Raw genomic sequence first — 25,249 nt, forward strand, 5'->3', positions numbered from 1 at the left:
CAGGGGACAGGGTGCCCTTCATATAAGGACTTCAGAGCACTTGACACATGTTCACTCATTCCAGAAAGCTCTCCTTCACCACCCTAGATGCCAAGGTCTTGAGAGGCTCCTAACTGTGAGCCCTGGTCATCAAAGAGAGTGACAACATAAAGTGAACGCTACCATTTCAGATTGGAAAATTGAGTTTGAATGAAGCTAACTAAGGCATCTAAGGACAGGCCATTCACCGTGATGGAAAAGTAGATCAGAAACTTACGTACCCTGTGCCCCACAAACACAGTGGACTCCCTCCTATGCCCCATCCGCATTCTATTCTATAATATTACAAAGCACAGTTGGACCTGGTTGGTCATCTTTTTTATCTTGACTCCTGTCCTCTGGGCCCTGAGCCTAGACTTGTTGCGGGACCCGTGGTTAATCCCTAATGAATAGACCAGCAATTGACAGGTGGATTGAGTTTCTTTTTACAAAGAAATGAAAGTAACACCATCTTACATATGAGATCTGGGGGGAGGCACAAAGAAGCCAGTCCTGACCACACCAAAAGAGTGTGGTGGAATTGGAGCAGAAAAGAAAAGCCTCCATACATATCTTAGAAAGGGCATCGAGAATACGTACCTCAAGCTGGTTCATTGTTTTCGGCTTGTGACCGACCACAACATTAACAAACAAGGGAAAATGAAATCCGTGACCATCCTCAGACAGGGTCACCCTGACATTCAGAGAAGGAACCACAAAGTTTTAATGTAAAGAGACAGACAGTATATATTTTAGGCTTGGCAGGGCAGAGGTCTCTCTCATAACTATTCCACTCCCCCACTATAGCAGGAAAGCAGCCACCGACAAGATGTGAAGAAATGGGCATAGCTATGTTCCAATAAAACTTTATTTACAAAAACAGGCTGTGGGCCATAGTTTGCCAATTGCTGGTTGAGTACAGACAATGGCAATGTGACTACTTAATAAGATTCTATCATGTGCCAGGAATTCTACATCTTTTAATCTCCTTTCTAAGGCAGGTGCTTGCTGAGTGCTTACCCCACGCCAGGCACTGTTCTAAGAGCTGAGCTTCAGTGCAGAAAGACAAAACCTAACTCCCTCAACCCTACATGATAGAGAACCCTGCCAACACCCCTCTCCAGTAAAAAGCATCACCCCCACTTTTCAAAAAAAGAGAAAGGTACGAATCCTAGAGCTTGTGAGGGGCACAACTAGGATTCCAGCCCAGATTCCAAATCTTGGTTCCTTTCAGGATGCCATACCATTTCTCAAAGCAGAATCAAGACCCTCAATTTCAGCCCAGAGGCTGAATCCCACCTTAACCCAAGCTAAACTAAAGCTGCAGCCCAAGTTTTAATGCCCAAAGCAAGAAAAGATGCAGTGGAAGCTGTGAAGCTGCTGATAAACCAAACAGAAGCTGCTCTCTGGGACAGGCCAGGCAGGGCTGGCCGCATCCACATCTGGAACCCAGATATGCAAAATGCAAAACTGCAGATTTAAACTCTGCCTGTACCCTGGCAGTCCCACGAACTTAGCGGCCTGGGGAGGCCCTGGAGCAGGAAGGTGGAGCTGACACACACAGCTCTGCTGTTCTGACGCCTGGTATGGGCATGGCACTGGTTCAGAGTCTCCCTGCCATCCTTTCTCTTGTGGTTTTTCATGGCTTGGACCCTGAAATAAAGAGCCCCCTGTGAAAGAGAATGAAGACAGGGAGGAAGAGAGAGTAGAAGAAACAATCTTTTTTGAGTGCCTACTTGATATCAAGCACTTTAACATTTCACCCACACACGAAGGGCAGGTATTCATCATTGCTTCTGTTTCATAGACCAAGAATCAGCACAAGTTTTTTTTTTTCTAATGGGCCAAGTAGTAAATATTTTGGTTTTGTGGGCCATGCCATGTCTGTTGAAACTACTCAGCTGTACCATCATTGAGTGAAAGCTCTGCACACACCAACTATAGCTTATGTAGATAATATATAAATAAATGAGCATAGTGGAGTGTCAATAAAACTTTATTTATAAATGCTAATGTTAGAATTTCCTATAATTTTCATGCTATGAAACTGCACTTTCTGTGATTTTAATTTAAGCATGTAAAAATGTACATGTTTACATTTACATTTAATTTACATTACATTGAAAAATGTAACATGTTCTATGTAAAAACCATTTTAAAATGTAGCAACCATCCTTGGTGTGGAAGCTGTACAAAACTAGGCAGTGGGATGGATTTAACGCAGAGATTACCATTTGCTGACCCCTGTTTCAGAAGAATTCACAGCTGTCATTTAGGCGACCTGAGAGCCTCATGCAGAACCTGGATTGGCAGGTGTGTATGCCATGCTGCTGATGTGGCATTAGGAAGGGTGGGGAGGACTGTAGCAAAAACCTATCCATGTTGACAACTTCAAGTAGACCAGTAAAGGCCTTCATCCATTCCATCATTCAGTCACTCATTCATTGGTTCCTTACAATGTGCAGAGCCCTGAGACAGGTGATATTCATACCAAAAGCCTCTTTCAAGCCTTACAGCAACTCTTAAGAGGGCTGGTTATTTACAACGCTTATCCCCATTTTACCGATGAGAGAAGTGAGGTGTGGAGAGAGCTCCAAGCTCTTGCTGTGATCCGAGCTGATTAGGCATCATGAAGGTAGACTCTCTTCCCTGAGGAACATGGCAGCAAATAACGAAAATGGAAAAAAAAATATGAAAAGACCAAAAAAGAGAGATTTTACAGTTGCGTATATGTATTACTCCAGATGGAGTGGTGGGAAAAGCTTGGTAGAAGAGGCGTCTGGGCAGGATGGGAGAGGGCAGCATTTCAGCCACGGGAGGTGAGGGCACCCTGGGCAGCAAGAAACAGAAAGAACAGAAAGAATAAAGTCTCAGGCAGAAGGATGGAAGACTGATGGCAGGAGATCTCCTGGCTGTGCAAAAGTTGTTATCTTGGTGCAAAAGTAATTGCGATTTTTGCCAACCTAACCCTCTGGACACTGGGAGGTGGGCTAGATCAGTCAGAGGAAGGCCTGAGGCCCCTGCCCAGGGGAGGGGAAGGGAAGAGCTTCAGTGAGCTGGGGACACCTGGGCCATCTGCCTGATACGACAAGTAAGCAAGGGTTGGTGTATTGGCAGCACAAGTCTAGGGAGTTTCAGAAGGTGCTAGAAGGGGAGATAGAAAAGGGGATCGAGAAAAATAAATGAGACATGGCAGTGGGGCTGACTGACAGGTAGAAATTCTGGGCCTATAGGTTTTTGCAGCTTCCCAGCCCCTGTACTGGGAAGGTCAGCTGGGCCTGCCTGGTGGGATGGAGGGGTAGGTGTCACCACCAGGCCCAAAGTTTCCACAAGGCCCAGGGGAGAAGGGGTGAGCTCAGTCCAGCTGTTGACCTGGTGGGCTCTGGCTTTCTCAGACTCCTCTCAAATTCCCATCCTCACAACCTTATGAGAACGGCTCTCAGCAACCCCACAGGACAGTGGGGGCACTGAGACCCAGAGGCCACAAAGCCTGGAATGGAGACACACCCTGAGTTTTTCTATGACTGCTAATGATGCCAGCTGGCCCCTGTGGAGTGCTTATGACACGCCAGTCACTGGGCTAAGCTTTTACCATCATCACAACATCACAAAAATGTATTATAAAACCTAAACGTGTGTATAGATACACAAAATACTGTATATTATCCTGATGATTGACTTTAAAGGTAGAGCAGTTGTTCTGTCCCGCAGAGTAAGCAGCCAGCATTGAACACAGCTGTTTCCTTTGTCACCTTACCGCCCTTTCATGTATCCCTCTACAGTCTACGCAGCACCTCTGGAGGACAGAGTCATCAAAAATGAAGAAGAAAGGAAAAGCAGCTGTCTTGGGGATACTGGAACCCCATTATCTCCCCAGATGAGAATGTAAAGGACACGTTGGAGGAGGGGCAGGTGAGCCAGGGTGCTGTGTAATGCGGGTGCTGAAGGACGATTCTGAATAAAGGTCAGGCTTCTCCAGCGTGAGAGAGCCAGCTGGAGAGGAGTGATTCCCTCACCCACAGCAGTGCAGGCCTAGCCGACAGCAGAGGCAAGTACCGGACTTGGCCCGGAGTAGAGGTTGTATAATCATCTCAGCCCGGCCGGTCACTGCAGAGTACTGGGGCAACCTCGGGACAGGAAAAACAAACCCAGGAGCACGGCCAGGCCAGGACAGTCCGAGGAGTAAACATTGGAGCGATCGCACCCCAGGGGCCTACCACGCCTCTCTGTCCTGCTGGGCATGGTAACTAACATTTACGGAGCACTCACATGCCAGGCACGTGTGCCTAGAGCTTTAGACGCACTCTCCCTTTAATCCTCCGGAAACGTCTGTGGGAAAGGTGAGAAAATCATCCCCATTTTACAGATGAGGATCAGGAACTGACCTGGGATCATTGAGCTATTTAAATAGAGGAGCTAGAATTGAAACGCACAGCCTGACTCTACAAGCTGCACCCAACACCTCTGTGCCTCAGGGAGGCCACTGGGCAGGTGGCAGTAGGAAAAAAGCAAATATTTAGGAGCCTGGATGATATGGAATCAGATCTTAGCCCCACTACTTCCACCTGGATGACCTTGGATTAACTATGCTCAGCGACTGTTGTCTCAGTGGTATGGTGGGGACCCCAGGTCCCAGGGTGGTAATGAGCATGTGGGGTGCCATAATGAACAAAGTGGATGGCAGTCGTTCCCTCATGCCTGGTGTATGATCTCATGGCCCCTGCCACCTCCCAGAATATGACATGGGTCGTTCCTCAACCTCTGTCATCTCCTCAGCTCCTTATCCTCCTGGGCTACTCTCTCTGTTGAACTCCCAAGGAGAGTTCCAAAGACTAACAAGGACGAAAGTCTCCCTAAGAAACACATTCTCTGATGACTCAGCACCCCCGATCAAAGACAGCTTTTAACTTTTCTCTTCCCTCAGTTGCCAATTCATTATACTCCATGCAGGGAACATGAAGGGAAATGTAAAAGGTGGACAGCTCAACTGCATCAGTATGTTTACTTTCTGGAAGTTTGGGCACACAGTCTTCTGAGAAAAGAAAAAGAAACCTTAAGCTCACCAAAGGCAGGTAAAACAGCCTTCTGTGGAGTTCCCCAAACCTATTTGGAAGTAAAACCCCCAGCCGTGCCCTCCTTGGAGGTAACCAATTCCACATAGAAAACTGCTGACCCTGGAAAATACTTTTTTCTTTGTCTGCAAAATATCTCCCTCCTCCTCCGTGAACATCCAGGTCCCCACCCCCTAGATTGAGCGAGGTGGAAGGGAAGGCCCATGTCTAGAACTGAATTTCAACATAATTGGTTTCTTCAGCAATGAAATCTCAGGATTGTGTTATTTGCATTTTAAAGGAATTATTCTGAAAAGCTGTCCATAGCTTCTCTAGTTTTCCAAAAGGGTTTATAGTACAAAAAAATGTTCCAAGCATTTCTGAGCCTAGTGGGTGAGGCCCTAGCGAACTCACATGTTCTTTACCCTTCATGGAATCATTCTCTAACAGTTTCTCGTAGGCTTATAGATAGGATCCTGCTGTTTTCCCCTTTCAGCTTCCCTGTGGAAATCCTCCTGGTTTGTCTGCAAATGTGTGTAACAGAGAAAGAGAGAGGGAGAAACAAAGAAAGAACGATTCTCCTCTAATCTTGACATACTTTTCCAATTATGACCCCCCACCCTGCTATGCATAATTGTGTGTTTAGTCATCAGCACTCCCTCATGGCCTCCAAATTCCAGAGAGGCAGGGGCAATGCTGAATCCTTGTATCCCACATGTAGACTGAACATTTGCATCCTCCCAAAATTCATATATTGAAATTCTAACATCCAGGGTAATAGTATTAGGAGCTGGGGCCCTTGGAGGGTTACAGTTGTAAGAGTGAAGCCCTCATGACTGGGATTAGTGCCATTATTAAAGGAACCTCAGAGGGCTCCCTTGCCCCTTCCTTTGCATGAAGACACCACAAAAAAAGAGCATCATTTACAAACCAGGCAGTGGGCCTTTACCAGACACAGAATCTATCAGCGTCTTGATCTTGGACTTCCAAGCCTCTAGAACTGTGAGAAGCAAATTTAATCTTACAGTGTTCTGTTGTAGCAGCCAAAATGGACTAAGACAGTAAGTCTCTGATCAGTTTTGGCTGAGGGCTTGAAGAGAAGAGAAGGGGTCTTGCCGCCCATAGCTTCTCTCATTTCCATGGGTAAATTTCCCTCCCTACAGCAAATCTCAAGATATTTTCCCTTGGCCTCAGCGATCTGTTTAGAGTTTCTGGCCTTTTCTTCTTATTTGGGCCACATGAAGGACAAGCTGGCATAGCACCTGCCTCCTGGGGTCAGGGCCTGGCAGTGCCTTCTCACCCACATGGACTTTTGCCCTCTCTCCTCCTCCGAGCTCACTGCAGCGTGAAGACTATGTTCTCCCCAGAAACCTCTGGTCTATACAACCAGCAAAACAACATCTCGCTTGTGGATTTATCTGGTAATCATGGCAATAAATGAAAACAATCTTTTCTTGAACAGTGACTCTATACCAGGCTGAGTACTGAACCTTTCACAGTTGATATTTATGGAACACTCCATCCCCAAACTTCAGAGGACCTATTCTTTTCAAGTGCACATGCAACATTCGTCACAGTACACTGAGCCACAAAATCAGCCTCAATCACTTTCAGAGGACTGAAGCCATGCACAACATCTTCTCTGAGGACAATGGAAAGAAGCTAGAAGTTAACAACGGTAAATATTTAGACAATCCCCAAATACCTGCAAATGGGGAACCTCACTCTGTGCTTAGCACAAAGTAGGCTTTTCAATAACATTAGCTCCATCCTCCAACGCTGCCCCCACATCTTTCTCATCACAGGTAGGACGAACCCCTCTGCTGCTGCTGCCGCAGGTGAAGGTAAACCAGCAGCCAAGGACATTGCTGAAATCCTGAGTGTGTCACTCACTGGCCAGCCTGCATCGTGAGCTGGGACAGTGAATTAACCTTGGCCCCTGCTCTGAGCCCAGATCCATGCTTAGACAGGAAGATCCCCAGCATTCTGCCAGATAGGGCACCTACTCTCCACTCTGGGAAGCCAGAATCTTGCTGAGGGGGCTGCCCAGGTGTGGGGTAAGGCTTCATTTAGTAAGGGATCTTGCTCTGCTTACTCAGAATATTCTCTGGCAAATAAAATCAAACTCGTTTTGTTTGGAGAATTTAACTGCTATGTCTTGAGGGAAAAAACAAAGTAGTGGCTGAACATGGTGGCTCATGCCTGTAATCCCAGCACTTTGGGAGGCCAAGGTGGGCAGATCACTTGAGGTCAGGAGTTTGAGACCAGCCTGGCCAACATGGTGAAACCGTCTCTACTAAAAATGCAAAAATTGGCCGGATGTGGTGGCATGTAGTAATCCAAGCTACTTGGGAAGCTGAGGCAGGAGAATCGCTTGAACCCAGAGGTGGAGGTTGCAGTGAGCTGAGATCGCTCCAAGGCACTCCAGCCTGGGCGACAGAATGAAACTTCATCTCAAATAAAAACGAAACACACATACACACACAAAAGTAACACATCAGGAATGTCAGTCGAGTTAGAGGATTTCCATGATCACAGCAACACAGAAAACCAGCAAAAACCTTGGTGAGCCAATCATTCAAAGTAAATGGCAGGCATGGCCCAGGAATCCTTTGGGGAACAAGATGAGCCCTTCTTTATACTTAAGAGGTTGCTTGAGCTTTTCAAGGCCAATAATAGGAGTGATCTGTGTTTTTGATTCATTATCTAAATGGGCAGTTGTGTTGTTAATAATCAGCCACTCATAAGAGCCAGGTGGAGGGACACGTTATTGCCACATGCATGAAGTGTGCAAACAGCCACAGTTCACGAAGACAAACCTGGCAGCATCATTTTCCTACAAACTAGGATAATGCCACCTAGACACAAATGAGTGGAAAATTAAGATCTGAATTAAAACACATCTAAAGAGGCTGGCACACGACAAAACTTCTGTAGAAATCAGTTCCTGGAGGCTTTCACTGGGATTCCATTGAGGGAAGGGGGTTTAAAAAGGTATGATTGTAGCCCAGTTTTGTGACATCTGGGCTGTGGAACCATGGGCAAGAGGTTTTGCCTCAGTTTCCTCATCTGTGAAAGGGAGTGGTACTGCATGTTCTCACTCATAAGTGGGTATTGAACAATGAGAACACATGGACACAGGGAGGGGAACTTCACATACTGGGGCCTGTTGGGGGTGGCTAGGGGAGGAATAGCAGCAGGTGGAGGGCTAGGGGAGGGATAGCATTAGGAGAAATACCTAATGTAGACGACAGGGTGATGGATGCAGCAAACCATCATGGCACGTGTATACCTATGTACCAAACCTGCACATTCTGCACATGTACCCCAGAGCTTAAAGTACAATAGTAATAAAAAGAGGAAGGGGTGGTAGTGAAAGCCCTACTGCAGAGGGCTGTTGTGAAGACTGAGCTAATGCACCAAGATGCTCTACAAGTGCCAATCACATAACAGTAAACAGTATTGAGCACTGACCGTGCAGTCCAAACAAAGACACTGCATTATGACAATTCTGGGAAGTAGATAAGAAAATTAAAGCCCAGGAAAGCTAAGACACTTGCCCAAGGACACAGCTGTAAGTCATAGAGATGGGATTCAAACTCAGTCAAACTCCAGAACCTCAAGAAACCTCCAGTCCAATAGGAGTAATCAACAGAAACCACTCCCAGCAATTCCAGGAGGGCCAGCCATGCGGCCCCAGGGACGATGTGCTGGAGCCAAATGCAGCCAGGGACCACCCTGTAGGAGCAAGGAGTTAAGCTGTTCCATTTGAGCTGGATCTTCAAGGATGTTTTGTTTTCACCAGGAAGAAGAGGAGGTAACAAGGCCCTTAACGGAAAACCCGTACTGGCCAAAGTAATGCGGTATGGATTAAAAGGCTTCTCTGTTTAGGTAAAGCTGACAAGACAGAGACAGCTGTTGTGGTGTGAGCTTTGAGTTTGTAGGAGCCTCTTATGAACTATTTCCGTGTCTTTGCAAACATTCTGGTTACTATAGCGCTGTGGATATAAGCATAAGCTCTGGTGTCTGATGGTCTAAGTTGACAACAACAAGCTGTGTGACTTTGGGGAAGACACTTAACTTCTCTGGTCCTGAAATAGGTTTGCCTTTTACATGAGGTGAGCATAGTAACACTCTGGGCAGCTGTACTAACTGCAGAGCTCCATGTGAACACTTAGCACCCAGCCTGCTAGGATGCTGATACTTATGTTTCTGTCTCACTAGTCCACTGCCTAGACCCCTTCTGCCCACTGGCTGGAATGCTTAAGGAACTACTAGTTCATGTCCTAACAAAAGGAAATTCTTAGGCTGGGCGCAGTGGCTCATGACTGTGGTCCCAGCACTTTGGGAGGCCAAGGCAGGTGGATCATCTGAGGTCGGGAGTTGGAGACCAGCCTGACCAACATGGAGAAATCCCATCCCTACTAAAAATACAAAAATTAGCCAGGCATGATGGTGCATTCCTATTATTCCAGATACTTGGGAGGCTGAGGCAGGAGAATTGCCTGAGCCCAGGAGGCGGAGGTTGTAGTGAGCCAAGATTGCACCACTGTACTCCAGCCTGGCAACAAAAGCGAAACCCCATCTCAAAAAAAAAAAAAAAAAAAAAGCAGAAAAAGAAAGAGGAAGGAAGGAAGGAAGGAAGGAAGGAAGGAAGGAAGGAAGGAAGGAAGGAAGGAAGGAAGGAAGGAAGGAAGGAAGGAAGGAAAAGAAATTCTCAAGAACCAAAGAAAAATGGAGCTTAGACCATTATTATTACTAGGGATGAATTGCTGCTAAAATCAGCTTGTCAACACACAGTCAGATTTAGGGATCTGACTTCATCCTTTTTGCAAGATACATTTTGGCTAAATAACTGTGATGTGATGTCATTTGAATTCTAACCATTTGACAGCTGACAAGGAAGGCACTTTGTCTGGACCACAAAGATGTCCATACTGATCTTTGTGTTTTATCGTGTAAAATGGAATGGCAGATTGGAGACTTTCATACAAAGGTACCTTTGCTTCAACGTCTTCACTTACATTTCATAAACTCTAATCTTGGGGATCTTGTATTGTGCCTGGGCTTAGCTACATGCTTATGTTAATCAGTCTTTAAATCAAAGATGCTAAGACATACATCTTTTCAAATTTCAACATCTGCAAAATAGGCATGTGTCCTAGAAGCAGTGGCATACAGTGATGTAGCATGTGTCCTAGAAGCAGTGGCATACAGTGGTGTAGCATGTGTCCTAGAAGCAGTGGCATACAGTGGTGTAGCATGTGTCCTAGAAGCAGTGGCATACAGTGGTGTAGCATGTGTCCTAGAAGCAGTGGCATACAGTGGTGTAGCAGTTTAGCCGGAAGCATTTCTTTCTTTCTTCCTGCCCATTAATTAAGGGTGAGTCATACAAATGAAGGCATTTTAATTTGAGAAAGTATCATTTGTGTGGAGAAGCATGCTAGGTTTTGGACAAAACTTGCTTTTGCTCGAAACAACAACCACATTAATATGCATTACACTCTTAACTTACAGATGAGAAATCTGAGGCCCAGAGTGTTAAAAAAGTTTTTGCTCATGATTGCCTCATACGTAGGAGGAAGAGTTAGGGTGGGGTTCTCATTACTATTGCAGATTACATATTTACTGCAAAGCTTAATGTTGTAAAACAATAATTGTTTTATGTTGCATGATATTTTTGGTCAAGAATTTGGGATGGGCTTGGCTGGGTGGTTCTCACTTGGAGTTTCCCAGGCCCTTGTGGTCAGATGTCAGCCAGGCCATGGGCTTTTGAAAGTGCAGAGGGTTCACGCCTATAATCCCAGCAATTTGGGAGGTCGAGGCGGGCAGATCACAAGGTCAGGAGCTCGAGACCAGCCTTCCCAACATGGTGAAACCCCATCTCTACTAAAAATACAAAAATTAGCCAGGTGTGGTGGAGCATGCCTGTAATCCCAGCTACTCAGGAGGCTGAGGCAGGAGAATCATTTGAACCCAGGAGGTGGAGGTTATAGTGAGCAGACATAGTTCCACTACACTCCAGCCTGGGCGAGTGAATAAGACTGTATCTCAAAAGAAAAAAAAAAGTGCAGAGGGCCTACAAGCTCATCCAAGATAGCAGCTCCCAGGGCTGCTGGCTGACACTGAGAGCTCAGCTGAAGCTACAGACGAGAACACCCACCAGGGGCCTCTTTGGCTTGACAGTCTCAGTGCTTTCCCCCGAAGAAGGATGCTCAGAAAACCAGGCAGGAGCTGCATAAGCAGTCACATGCCTGCACAGACTCTAGGGAAAGTCACATATCCCATCTTTCAATGGAAAGAATATCAAGGAACAAGACCATTTTGCTTTTAAACCACCACAGATGGAAATCCCGTTCTGACAAGTATCAAGACCCCATATTTGGAATTACTTTTCTGGTGCCTAGGAGCAAAGCAAGAAAATAAGAGTGTGAATTAAACATGATGAAGAGGATGTTTAAACAAATGCAAGAGGCTTCATCCAGTCACATGTAGCTTCATTTTCAATGTATTCACATTGGAACCTCAAACACTGGCCCAGCATTGCCCCCATCATTCAGAAAATATCTAGAGCTTTCTGGGCCAATTCAGCAGGCCCTCAAGAAACATCAGGCTTAGAATTTGTCACCCATACCTTATTTCTAATCTAAAATGGCTTTATGTAGTTTAACAAATATTTAGTGATCACCTACCGTGGAATGATCTGGTTTCTGTGGATACCTTACTCTGCTAAATAATCCCTCATTCTTCACTAGGCTTACACTTTGCTGGAGGATGCAAAAAATAACTAAATTTGTAATAACATCCAGAAGTCATCAGTACTACAGATAATGATAGGAAATGAGGGGCGGGGGAACCTCTTTTAGAGGGAGTGGTCAAAAAAGCCTCTCAGCAAGTTGACTTCTAAGCAGAGACCCGAATGAGGTGAGGAGATGAGCTGGGCAGACATGCAAGGAAGAGAGAGTGTTCCAGAAAAGGAAAACGGTATGTGCAGAAGCCCTGAAGCCGCATTGGTCTCAGATACGTCTGGCCCACAGCAAGGAAGCCAGTGTGGGGAGTAGGAAGAACAAGGGGGAAAGTGGCAGAGGAAGGGTGGGCCTGGGGTCCAGTCAGGTCACAGAAGGCACTGAGGATTTTAATCGGAGATGAGATCCATGGGAAGATTTTGAGTGATTGAGTCCCATGATTTGGTTCATATTTTTAAAGGATCTCCTGGCCGCTACGGGAGAATGAAGGATAGAGTGGAAACAGGAAGACAGACTAGGAGGCTCCTGTAGTAACACAGGCTGAAGGTGGTGACAGCTTTGTCTGGACTGTCCTTGGTGGAGAAGGTAAGTAGGGGTGAAAAGAGCAGATATTTTGAAGGAAGGTTCCACAGGATTTGCTACTGAACATACCTACCAGTTGATCCTTTAAACCCATGAACAAGGTTTATTTCAAAATATTGCTTAGTTGCTGCCTAAATTACGATGGGACCTCAACAGAGGTGGCAACCTGGGTGGTAGAAAATGAGAGACTCAGGTTCCACCAGTTCCCTCGAACATGCGCTGAGGATGTTGATCCTCACTGCCTAGAAAAGACAGGAGCTGAGGCATTAGCCCTTCCTTCTCACTCTCACTCTGGCAAGAAAGATGGGAGGAGAATCAAAGAATAAACCGCTGGTTGGAAAGACCCTCTCAAAAAAGGAGCTCACAGATAAGTCTAGAGCCTTCAAAGGGGGCTGCCAGGAGAGACCCAAGCCCATTTGCATGGGCAAGTTTGGGTATTTTGGTCATTCAGTTGTTGACACGACTTGGTAGTCACAGCCTCTCCTTCTTTGCAAGCCAACGTTCTCTAAGGAGCCTTTTTTTCTTTGTCAAAAAGAAACCATCACTGTGGCTACTTTGAGACAGATTTTAGGGGGAGTTTCATGCTCCATGAACCTCAGTAGTGAAAGGGTTAAGGTTCTGCTTAAATACCACAAGTGGCCCAACGATGGGATCAAGATGCAAACCCAAGCCTATAATAGTGACTACTTTCCTTTTAATTTTACCTTGACAAGCACATCTGCAGCTACTTACAATGTGTCGAGCCACGTTCTCATCATTTTATAAAACGTGTAGTCATTTAATGACCCTACCGATCATATGAGTCCTGTATGACTATTATCCTTTATTTAATAGTCAGTACACAGTTACTGAGCATTTTACACCTGAGAAAAGTGAGTCGCCGCGAAGCTAAGTGACTTGTCTAAAGTCACACCAAAGAGCCAAGATTAGAACCCAGGAACTCTTGCTCTGGAAGTTCGGCACATAGGTACCATGTTAAGCTTCTCTACACTGTGCTTTGTTGGAAATCTGTATATCTATTAGAAATCATTTCAGCTGCAAATAAGAGACAATCCAAGTTAGAGTGACTGAAACAACAGGACATGTTGCACATAACAGGAACTCTGGAGACAGTCATCTGTCTTGGGCTGATGGAATAACTCAACAATGCTATAAAAAATCCAGACCTTTTCTATCTTTGCTACTCCACTATCTCAGTCTATTGACTTGTCACTTCATAATTACAAGATGGCTGCTGCACATCCAGGTATCACATCACAGATCCAGGTAGGAAGAAAGGAAAAGAGTAATAAGCTTCCTTTGCAAGGGGCTTTGCCTTTTTATTTGGGAAGAGACTCCCTCCTAACAAGACTGGATAACTTGCCTGCCGTTACCGTATCTACTTAAAACCAGCAATGGTTCATCTCACCAAGTTGGGATAGGAGTCTGATTTCCCTGAGACCTGGGGCCTCCTGCCAACCCCTTGAACATATTGAGGTTATGTACAGTGGGAGGTGACAAGAGACAGCATCTGCCATGGTAGATGTCACTACCCCATGATGGGAACATTGCAGGTAGAAGTCACAAAGTTAAGATCACATGACTGACAATATGGCAGCTCCAGAATACTAATGCAGGACCATCTAACTCTAAATCTCATTATTTTAACTGTAAAGTAGTACACTGCTAAGTGGATCAAGAATGGATGGACACACAGTTGGCTTTACCACTGAAAGCTGTAGCATCCTGGACAAGCTACTTCTCCCTAAGTCTCAATCTACTTATCTCTAAATTGTGGCTAGTAATGATACTGAACCAAGGGGCAGCTATGAGTATAAATGAAATAATATATGCAAAGACCCTGACAATACTAAGGAATCAATAATTTTTGGCTGTTTTTATTATCATTGCCACTACTATTATCACTCTTTAACCTATGAGACTTTGTAGCTACAGTGGCCTTTACTCAGATTAGAACACCATTTTGGGTGTCTTTAGGCAATCTGGCAACGAAAGTCCATAGTGGGTAGGCTTGACAGTGAGGAGAGGGTGTTCAATACAATATTAACTAGAGATTCAAGAATCCCCCAGCTTGTCTTGCTTGAATGTTGTGAGTTAAGAACTGATGGTTTAAACTACAGATCTGCAGATCTACAAGGCACACTGGTTTACTTTTAGCCTTGGTTCTATTACTAGTAAAATACCATTTGGCCAGAAGTATTTCATTCTTGTTTTGGGACCTCTGTGTTTTCTTCTGGATGGTGAAGTGTTTTTTCCATTATTGGTATTCAGGATGTAGTGGCCACTAACTGAGCAACTATTATACTCATAGTGCCGTAGAAGCCGTACAGGAGCAGTGATAGGAAATGCACATCTTACACTCAGAAAGCTTAGAGGCTTAGCAATCTTCAGTGTTTCTTTCAGCAATAACATTTAATTACATTAGGCAGAAGGCAAGGCTAAAACCCCCAAGCCAAAAGTTTATTCTGAGGATTAATCATGTTGGTGACATTATAACAAAAAAATCGCTGAACAAATGCAAAAAAACATGTAGCTATGGCAGTTTCCTAATGAGCTAAACAAAGTTTCACCATGTAATCCAGTAATTTGCACTCCTTGATGTCTACCCAAATGAGTAGGGCTTCTGTTCCCACGAAAACTATGTACCAACGTCTGTAGCACCTTTATTTGTAGTTGCCAAAAATTGGAAGCAACTAAGATGTCCTTCAATGAGTGAATAAACAATCGGTGGTGTCAAAATCCCAGTAAGTTATTTTGTGGATATCTACAAGCTGCTTCTTTTACAGAGATGCAAAAGACCCAGAATAGCTGACACAATACTGCAGGAAAAGAACATACATGCTGGAGGACGTATACTACCCAACTCCAACACTTACTGTAAAGCTATGGTCATCAGGATGGTGTGGTATTGGCAAAAGAATAAACAAGCAGATTAATGGAACAGAATAGAGAGCCTGGAAATAGACCCATGCAAACATCGTCAATTGACCTTTAACAAAGGAGCAAAGACATTACAATGGAGTAAAGATAATTTTTTTTTTAACAAATGGAGCTGAAACAACTGGACATTCACTTGCAAAAAAAGAATCTAAACATTGATATTAAATCTTTCACAAAAATTACCTCAAAGTGCATCATAGACCTAAAAGTAAATTTAAAATGATAAAATTCTCAGAAGATAACAAAGAAAAGAATCCTAGATGACCTTGTATATGGCAATAACTTCTTAGATACAACACTGAAGACACAATCTATGAAAAACCTAATCGATAACCTGCACTCCATTAAAATGGAAAACGTCTGATCTGCAAAGACACTATAAAGAGAATGAGAAGACAAGCCACTGACTGGGAGAAAATATATGCACAAGATATGTCACATAAAGGAATGTTATATGAAGTGTACAAATAACTCTTAAAACTCAAGAATAGGAAAATGAGCAACCCAATTAAAAAATGAGCAAAAGGCCTGAACAGGCATCTCATCAAAGAAGGTATACAGATGGCAAATAAACATGAAAAGATGCTTCACATCACATGTCGTCAGGAAAATGCAAATTAAAACAACAATTAGATACCACTACACACCTATTAGAATGCTAAAATCCAAAACACAAATACCAAATTCTGGTGGGGGATTTGGAACAACAGGGACTGTCATTGTTGATGGGAATGCAAAATGATATAGCCACTTTGGAAGACAATTTGTCAGTTTCCTATAAAACAAAACATAGTCTAACCATAAGATCTAGCAACAGAACTCCTTGATATTTACTCAAATAAGTTGAAAACTTACATCCACACAAAAACCTACACACAAACATTTGTAGCAGCTTTATACATAATTGCCAAAAACCTGGAAGCAACCAAGATGCCTTTCAGTAGGTTACTGGGTAAATAAACTGTAGTAATCCAGACAATGAAATGCTACTCAGAGCTAAAAGCCAATGAGGTGTTAAGCTATGAAAAGACATGGAGGGACCTTAAATGCATATTACTCAGTGAAGGAACCGGTCTGAAAGGATGCATCCTATGTGATTTCAACTGTGTGATTCTGGGAAAGACAAAACTATGGAGACAGTAAAAAGATTAGTGGTTACCAGGGGTTAGGGGAAGAGAGAGAGTAATGGGGAAAGATAGGGGAAGCACAGGGGAATTTTAGGGCAGTGAAACTAATCTGTATGATATTATAATGGTAGGTACATAACAGCACATATTTATCAAAATGCGCAGAACTATACAACACAAAGAGTGAAGCCTAATGTAAACTATGGACTCCAGTAACTCTTAATATATCAATATTGGTTCATAAATTGTAACAAATGTACATTAACTCAAGATGCAAGTTAATAGGAGATATGAAGGGAAGAGGGGAGAGTAGATAGGAGCTCTGTACTTTTGACTCAATATTTTTGTAAGCCTACAACTGCTCAGATAAACAGCCTACTAATTTAAATACACATGATAGCTGAGCAACATCCATATCCTAATCTAATGATTCCATTGCTAAGATCCTCTTAAGAAACAGGACGTAGAAGGAATACAACTTTATTTACAGAAAGGGAAAATGTCAGCAACTTGTAGTTCGTCATGAACAACCTCATGGATAAAAGCAAATTTCAAAATAATAGTTGAAAGGGTTATGGAATAACATGGACAATGCTTGTGGAAAGAGGCAAACGGAAAAAATTGGAAATCACCTTAATATAACAACTATGTAAAAAAAATTAATTAATTTAAAGAAAACATAACAAAACAAAACCCTAATTAGCCCAGCATGGTGGCTGGTGCCTGCAGTCCCAGCTACTCAGAGGGTGCTGAGATGGGAGGATCGCTTGAAACCAGGACATCAAGGCTGTAGTGAGCCATGTTTGCACCACTGCACTGCAGCCTGGGCAACAAGGTGAGACCCTGTCAACACCTGTATAAAGGAACACAAATGGGTTATAGCTCATTAATAATAATAATGGATATTATGTTACAAAGGGCATGAGATTAGGATAACTATTTTATTCATTTTTCTAATTATACTATTTTTAATTTATCTTCTAAAAATATATATGAAGTCTCAATCATGTATATATATAGTCTATGAATTCTACAGTTAGGGAAAAAAAGACAAAAAGAGTTAGTAAAGCCAGATGGCTAATAACAATAGCACCACCTGCACCCCCACCTCCACCTCCACCATTTCTTAGGAACATACTACGTGGAAGCCACTGTTTTCAGTACTAAGTTCTAACTAATCTGGGGTAACCCACTCAAAGTCACAGAGTTAGATAGCATGAGGTTGCTTACAAGCAACCAAAGAAACTGGCCTCTGAACCTCTGGCTTTTTCCAAATATACTTATTGAGAACACAGTAGAGTCACCAGGTGCTTCAAACATGCAAAGAAAGCGAGAAATAGAAATTTAGAGAACAAGGAGGGGAGGTTAAGAAACTACTCCCTCACTCAACTCGCCTACCCAGCAAGCATTTATTTACCAATTCCTTACAAGAAGCTAGGCACTGGAGATACACATGAGTAAAATGTTATCTCTGTCCTTTACGAACTCCCACTCTAGTCTCCTCAGAACCCTGTATCTTTCAACCTGTAACATTTCTAATCGTGGACAGGCACGCTAACTGTTTCAGAGGCTGGGATCACAGGCATAAACTGGAACTCCACTAGCAACCCGGGGCGTGTGGTCACCCTACATCAGCCTTGGATGTGCAGCTTCTGAAGGGCAGGAACCATTCCCATGACCCCTCTCTGCCCATTCTAGTTCACTTGAACTGACTTTTGGAGTCAGGAAATTTACTTTTGTCTCTACCGCAACCCCACACCACCAAGCATTTCAGATCAAGTATCTGTGAACCCCAACCACCGACCCCACACCACCAAGCATTTCAGATCAAGTATCTGTGAATCATAGGTCAGGTTGACTCATTTCTTAAAGTTTCCAGGTTGTGAATGAAAACGGTATTTGATGTCTGGGAGGATGATCAAATGCAGGGAGCGTCAATGCGCTTTCATTTATCTACAAAATGCAAACCATTTATCTACAAAAATGCATTTATCTACAAAAATGCAAACCAGATCTGCAAGCATTTCACTAAAATGAGGAAGGCAGCTCCTGAAAAATCTGTAGTCAGAGAGGCTTGAGAAATGGAAACGATCACCATTTGTTTTTTAAAAAACTAATTTATCACGTATACCTTCCTAATGATATTTTCTCTGTTTGTGGTACTGCCTTTTTGGTTTATCTTGGTTAACGTGAAAAAATGCCCAGGGTGGGTTTTTAGAAGCTCAGTTAGAAATTCAGTGCCTATAAAATTATAGTTTATTTTCCATATAAAACAGGAAAAAGAAATAAAAGAAATGTGGATTGAGCACCTATTTCAGAGTCTCATTTCCTCCCCTGAAGCCCGAGCAGGTTAGGAAGGAGAGGCTAGGAGAGGGTTAGCCACCTGCCCCAGTGAGCTCAGCAGTGGAAAAGCACCTCAGGCTTTGGTTTCCTTTGGTAGAAACCGTCTCAACCTGGGAACACATAACCAAAGGGATGCTCAGGAACAAAAACTCACAGTAGGGTCAAAAAACGAAGTTCTGGGAGTAGGGCAACCAAAACCCCAGACGCGGCTTATCTGGGCTATGCCTCCCACATGGCTTCACACCCATTCACACTGACCTTTCACCTTCAGAACCACATTGTGTCTGCTGACCCATGTGAAACACCCAGCTAGGGGCCATCACTCTTGCCTTACATGGAAAGCTTGATTAGGCCTCCTAGGGAAACCCGCTGGCATCTGAATCAGATCCTGTGACCTCTGTGGTCCTGAGCCTCAAAGCAGGGGAATACCCTTTGCTGCAGTTCCACCGCAAAGCTTCAGGGCTCAGGTGAGAAAACTTCACCTATGAATCATGGCAGCTCAGCACCTTCTTTGGGCCTCTCTTAGAAGCCTCTGAAAGGCTTAGCATGTGTCACCAGGGGTAGAACAGCTGCAAATTCTCCTGTGAAACAAGAAGATTTCATAGGCCCTGGTAGTCTCTGAGGATGCCTCATGAATTCATGAGATCACCTGTTTGTAGGTGACAAGGCTCAGAAATGCCAAATGAAACACTCATAAGTGAGTGTGGTTTTCAGCTTTTCAATGTCATTTTAGTGGATACCTGGCTAATTTGGAATGGTGATGTCATAGACAGAAGCCCGGAGAAGGTAAGTGACTTGTCTAAGAACACACAGCTAGAATTAAACAAGCTTGGAAGGAGCACTCAGGGGTCCACAACATTTTTTCCCAACATCACACTGCCTTTCTTAGAACAAAGACAAATCTAAGCAAAAGAAAAAAAATTCAATTTAATTGGATAGCAAAAGAGTAGGAAAGAAGAGAAAAATCTAAAGATGATACATTCCTTGCCAATCACAGGCTCTTTGACACATTGTCTCAGGTCAGAGCTCTGGGCTGGAGCTTGGAGCTTTATCAGGAATTGCCTATCCCCACCCCAATATGTAGGGAAGGGTGAGCTACCAGGACATTCTTTATGTCAATCCTGATGGCATTATGTAAGCCCTATTATAGTCTAAGAGCTTCAGGCTGCTCACTGAGTCCATTGTGCAGATGACAGAAGTAAAGTCCCAGAAGAAATGATCCACCCAAGGAAACCCAGCTGGGTGTGGGCAGAACATACACTGGATCACTCTGTCACAACACAGACTGGTGGCCACCACCACTCACTGTCCAACCCAGTGGGGTTCCTAGAGCACAGGGCACTTCTCTAGACTGTGAGGACAAAGAAACTCTGGCCCCTCTGGCGACCCTTCCAATCTTACATAATCAGTATACTGGTTTGATATAATTTCTTTTCTTTTCTTTTCTTTTCTTTTTTGAGACAGAGTCTCACTCCATCACCAGGTGCCAGGCTGGAGTGCAGTGGCGTGACCTCGGCTCACTGCAACCTCCGCCTCCCAGGTTCAAGCAATTCTCCTGCCTCAGCCTCCCAAGTAGCTGGGACTACAGGCACACACCACCACGCCCAGCTAATTTTTTTTTTTTTTTGTATTTTTAGTAGAGATGGGGTTTCACCATGTTGGCCAGTATGGTCTCGATCTCTTGACCTCGTGATCCACCCGTCTTGGCCTCCCAAAGTGCTGGGATTACAGGCGTGAGCCACCGGGTTTGATATGATTTCTAAGGCAAGTGGCTAATGTGATGAAATGTGGTGTAACTACCAGAAAAAAACAGCAATGGCTGGGTTTGTCATCTTACACGAGAAGGGATCTGGAAATACTATGAATGGGAAAGCAGGTAAAGAGTTTGTGTATTTGGTACAAATAAAAGGTGGTACATCCACTTGATGCGACAAAACAATGAAGGAGTTACAAAGAGCAGAGTGGCTACCATGGATAGCACTCCTCAACATTACTGAGTGAAAAGGGGTAAACTGCAAAATATTGTACCAGAGGTGTACACAGTAGCACTCAGTGTGTATACGTGCGTGCGTGTACTCTGAAATGCATCAGAAAGGTCTGCAACGATGTCCTCTAAAAGATAACAAATGTGATCTGCACAGAACTAATGAGACAAGGATTGAGGATAGGTGAGCTAGAAAACTAGCTTTACATGGAAAGTTCTTAATTTTTCTGAAATGAATGCAATCATTTAATATTTATGTAATAAAAGATTATTTAAAAAAAAGAAAACAGAAATAGAATTTTAATCATTCATCTATCTATTCACTCACTGTTTGAACATCTATTATATGCCAGGAATGAAAGAAGTTTAAAAAAAAAAAAAATCCAGCCCCTGCCCACAAGAATATGTTCTAGCATACAAGGAGGAGGTTTCCTGCTTATAAGCATGATGTGAATGGTGTAAGTGCTCTGGTGAATGAAGAAATCAGGGCAGAATAGGAGAATAAAGAGAGGGATCTCCATCCATGTTTCACAGGAAACCCAAAGGCCAAAACGGAGTCCCCAGGCAATGCTGCCAACACCTGCCATCTTGAAAGAAAATGAGTATTACAACGACAGTTTGCAAATGGACACATCTTGTGCAATTTTAAAGGAATATCCATGATCTCTCACTTCAGTTAGAGTTCACAAATGAATATAACAGTACAACGGAGAGTTTGCAGTTTATAAACATTTAACCCTCGTGAACAGAGAGCGATCGTCGTGTGGCTTTTAAAAGAAAGTGACTCTTTGGCTGCGTTTATCAGTACATATGGTTTACTCCACTAGGCTAGAAATGGCTCTGCCAAAATTGCTGCTTAAATTTGGGTTTCTAAAAATAACTCATGGGAAGCCTGCAGTGTGAGGGGAAGATGGTTGCACATAGCTCCGGGGAGGAAAATCTCAAGCATTTGATTTGAATTACCTAAGAGCTGAAACTGAGTGCAAATATCTCCTTGTAGCAATTGCTATATAATTAGCCATCCTAATGGAATCCTTTCAAAATCAAGGCAGTTCAACAAGTAATTTTAATTGAAAATAAAACTTCCCAACCAACTATTCTGTCAAAACCACATTAAATGAAGATAGCTCAGCAGTAACCAAATCACTGGGAAAGCAGTATGTGTTATGGGAGAAATAAGCAGGAAGGAAGAGGGGGTTATGCTTTTCTTTTTCTTTTCTTTTTTGAGATGGAGTCTCACTCTGCCACCCAGGCTGGAGTGCAGTGGCGCAATCTCGACTCACTACAACCTCCACCTGCTGGGTCCTGCCTCAGCCTCTTGAGTAGCTGAGATTACAGGCATGAACCACCATGCCCAGCTAACTTTTGTTTGTATTTTTAGTAGAGACCGGGTTTCACCATATTGGCCAGGCTACTCTTGAACTCTTGATCTCGTGATCCACCTGCCTTGGCCTCCCAAAGTTCTGGGATTACAGGCATGAACCACTGTTCCTGGACAGGATATGCTTTTCTATATGGGTAAAATGTGGCCCTTTTCTGGGCTCCTTTTTCTAGCTTCATGTGTCTTCCGGTCTCCTGAAAAAGTATTCAATTTTCTCTGCATCCATGTTAAGCAGCCAAGTTAAGATCTCAGTGATAAGAAAGAGAAGAGAAAATGACACTTGCTTTCTATCCCATTCATGACTAGCACAGGACACCTTCCATTCCAGGAGGGCCACATTCATGCATGAGCTCCTGGAGAAGAAAACAGAGACTCGGAACTGCCTCTGCACTTGGACCTCTATCTTTGCTACTTATCATCTGTGCTGACTTATTTTTAGCATCTCTCAGTAGCAGTTTTCTCAGCTTAAAAAGAAAAGAAAAGAAAAAAATTGCTATTTGTTATTCTCACACCTCCCAAAATAGTCAGGAAGATAAAAATGTGTGCGCCATGAATCTGGTACTCTAGACAGTATCTGCAACTGCCTTTGTGAGGAGGGAGACGGAGGGGACCAGACCCTTTCTCACAAGTTGAAATGGGTTGGCGGGTGGACCAGCGGCATCAGTACTGCCTGGGAGCCCATTACTAGAGCAGATGCTCTGCCCCACACCGAAAAATTGATCAAAAATTTGCATTTTACAAGTACCCCTGGAGATTCGTGTGTGACTCAAATTTGAGCCTCACTGGCTGGCATCATCTCCTAGATGTGTGGTTCTATATTGGGTGGTCTGTGTCGGAAAAAAAGAAGGGAGGAATGAAGGGATGGAAGGAGAAAGCAAGGGAGAAAGGGGTCAGTTGAATTAAACAATAAAATTAAGAGATCTTCAAGTCACTAGTTATGCAAGTTTAGGTTAAAACACCCTCCCTAGGAAATCTTGGCCTTGAAGCCATCCTTCTTGCTTAGAACCACATCACTGAGCTTGCCATCCCCATTCAGACCAAACATGTGGCTTTTCAGACCCAGCATCAGGCCTACGTCTAAAAATGCTCAGGTAGGCCAGGTGCAGTGGTTCACACCTATAAACCCAGCATTTTGGGAGGCCAAGGCGGGTGGATCACCTGAGGTCAAGAGTTTGAGACCAGCCTCGCCAACATGGTGAAACCCCATCTCTACTAAAAATACAAAAATTAGCTAGGCATGGTGGTGCATGCCTATAATCCCAGCTACTTAGAAGGCTGAGGCATGAGAATTGCTAGAACCCAGGAGGTGGAGGTGGCAGTAAGCTGAGATTGCACCACTGTACTCCAACCTAGGTGACAGTGAGACTCTGTCAAAAAAATAAAATAAAATAAAAATGCTTAGGTGAACACACGTGGTCAGGGAATATCTTATGTGATAGAAAGCTACCTGATTAATTTTCTCCCAAACTGGTAAGCACTATAGATAACCCACCCTCTAAAAACCCCAGCGGTGCCTGCCTCTAGCTCATTTAGCTTGGTTAAGAAAGGAAACATCTCTTCCAGAAGATTCTGAACTTCTGGTTTCCTGAGCCTCGCGGTGACTAAAATGGAGTTGGGGGGAAATGACTCTTAGACTTTTTGTCAGTGTAAGTGGAAATCCAGATAAGAAACAAAATGTAAAGTGACACATAAAATCCGAATTCTGGAATAAGGACCCCTGGCAATGCACAGCTTATAAGGCACTTTTTAACTCCTTACTGGGAGGAAATATATTAAAAACCTGGTTTTAAAGACAAGGAAGTGGAGGCTCTGCAAAATTGAGTGGTCAAGTTAGGAATTAAGTGCTGTGACCTTTCCACCCCCCCCCCCCCATGCCTGGTCTGTGTTCCCAGCCGTCTTCCAGAAATGATGTAGTATTGTGTTAGAAGCATTACACCATGTCTTTGTGGTCTTTGCCACTGAGTCTTCGCTGAAAATTGACTCTACTGATGAGGGAACTAATGGTGATGTTTCCTTGGATAAAAGCCCAGCTTCAGAGTCAGAAACTTTTGGATTCAAATCACAGCCCTGCTACTTATAACTAACTTTTGATATACTGACCCGTCTCAACCTCTTAGGTTCTTTATTTTAAAAAATGGCAGCAACAGCAGCTAATAAGCATCAAGTGCCATTCTAAGCACTTTATATTTATAACTCTGTGAGCAGGTGCAATATACTATTATCGTTTTTCATGTAGAAATGAGAAAGGTAAGGTACAAAAAATTGAAGTGACTTTCCTAAGGGCACGCGGCTGATCATTGTCAGAGCCAAGATTCTATAGGAGCCTGTGATGCAGCAATAATACAGAAATGCTCTCAGAGGGCTGCTGAGAGGTATCTATGAAATTGTAGAAATAAAATGTGAGAGCACTGGCATGATCATGGCTCACTGTAGCCTTGACCTCCTGGGTTCAAACAATCCTCCCACTTCAGCCTCCTAACTAGCTGGGAATGCAAGGCATGTGCCACCAAACCTGGCTATCTATTTTTAACTTTTGTAGAGACAGGGGTCTCTCTAGTTGCTTGGACTGGTATTAATCTCCTGGCCTCAACTGATCCTCCCACCTCAGCCTCCAAAAGTGCTGGGATTACAGGCATGAGCTGCTGCACCCATCCTAAAAGTTAATTTCTTGAGTTAGCCAGAAACACAAGGTTACTATGGCATCCATGTGGCAGATAAGAAGGGAAAGTTGCTGCCTGCGGAAGTAGTACTCCCTGACAGGTATTCCTCCCCACCTCCCCATCATTCCTCCCCATGATGTCAAAGGCATTCTGCCCTTTGAATCTCTCTATTGACTTCTCTCACATGGAGCCTGCATGGGAACCTTGGCTGGAGCAGCTGGCATGGAAATGGATCGCCTGTCTGCCTGGTAAAATGAGCTGGACAGATCTAATCTCCAAGGCAATGGACATGTATGCGTGACTCACGGCTTCTGAAATTCTCTACAAAGAGTTAATCAAACACATGTGGGGGAAGGTCCCTTGTATAGAAGAGGCAGCATGCATGCAAAAAATTGGCACATGTAGAACTCTGATGTA

General features: G+C 43.8%; 1 protein-coding gene across 1 annotated transcript in view; it reads right to left on the minus strand.

Annotated features, from left to right (window-relative positions):
• The window catches only part of LOC108588705 (uncharacterized), a 332,586-nt gene that overhangs the window by 18,839 nt on the left and 288,498 nt on the right, over nucleotides 1-25,249 (minus strand). The window lies entirely within an intron of this gene.

This window comes from Callithrix jacchus, chromosome 16, assembly GCF_049354715.1.
Source record: "Callithrix jacchus isolate 240 chromosome 16, calJac240_pri, whole genome shotgun sequence".
Lineage (NCBI taxonomy): Eukaryota > Metazoa > Chordata > Mammalia > Primates > Cebidae > Callithrix > Callithrix jacchus.